Source organism: Callionymus lyra, chromosome 7 (assembly GCF_982586985.1).
Source record: "Callionymus lyra chromosome 7, fCalLyr1.hap1.1, whole genome shotgun sequence".
NCBI classification, from domain to species: domain Eukaryota; kingdom Metazoa; phylum Chordata; class Actinopteri; order Syngnathiformes; family Callionymidae; genus Callionymus; species Callionymus lyra.
Genome location: NC_141824.1, coordinates 29472340 through 29473149, shown reverse-complemented (window position 1 = coordinate 29473149; position 810 = coordinate 29472340).

Here is an 810-nt window from a genome sequence, read left to right as displayed (position 1 = left end):
TCCTTTCATTACAGCTTTGTAACACAGTGTGTGGAAGTGTTTTCTCAGTGTGGATTCAGGCACAACTCTGTATGCGTCAGTGTTCAGTGGCATGGTCAAAAAAGAATAAAATATTGACTATTTTATGCATTCTCGCTGTTTGTCCTGCTGCTGTTGTTTCATTATGAATTGATTGAGATTTTCTGTTGGAGCACCTTTAATTCAGAAGCAACAGTGATGAAGCACACAGAGAGTGCATACCTCCAGCACTCACATTCCACCAACCTTTTGCGGAACTTATGAAACGAGCACTCCGTAGGAAAAATCATCAAGGTGCCAGAAAACAAACCAAACACCCAAATGAACTTTCATTCAACTAAACATTATTTCATCGTTTTAACTGAAGAACCTTTTTAGCATTTGAAATATCACTGATAGCAATGTGCTTAATCAACCAGCAGGTGGCTGCAGCTTATTTTATTTGCTTGTATGTACGTTTTTAGAGCTCACGCAGCAGATCACCACCAAATAGACAAAACCTACTCTATCAAATATTTATGGATCAGGACAGAATAAAACACAACCAAACTAACCATCTGTGCTTTTTCTTTCCTTTGATTTTCTACAATGTAATCGCTGTTTTACATACATACAACTTCATCTATTGTCCAGACAACTCCTCGGGTTTTTCCAGGACAACTGATCACTCGGGTGACCCCTAGGTCTGCACCAGGACCTCCTCCTGATGGGAAATAGCCCCAACGACTGGCTTGGAATCATGTCTAAAACTAACTCAAATGATCAAGTCTGTCGTGTCAAAATCTCCTCCTC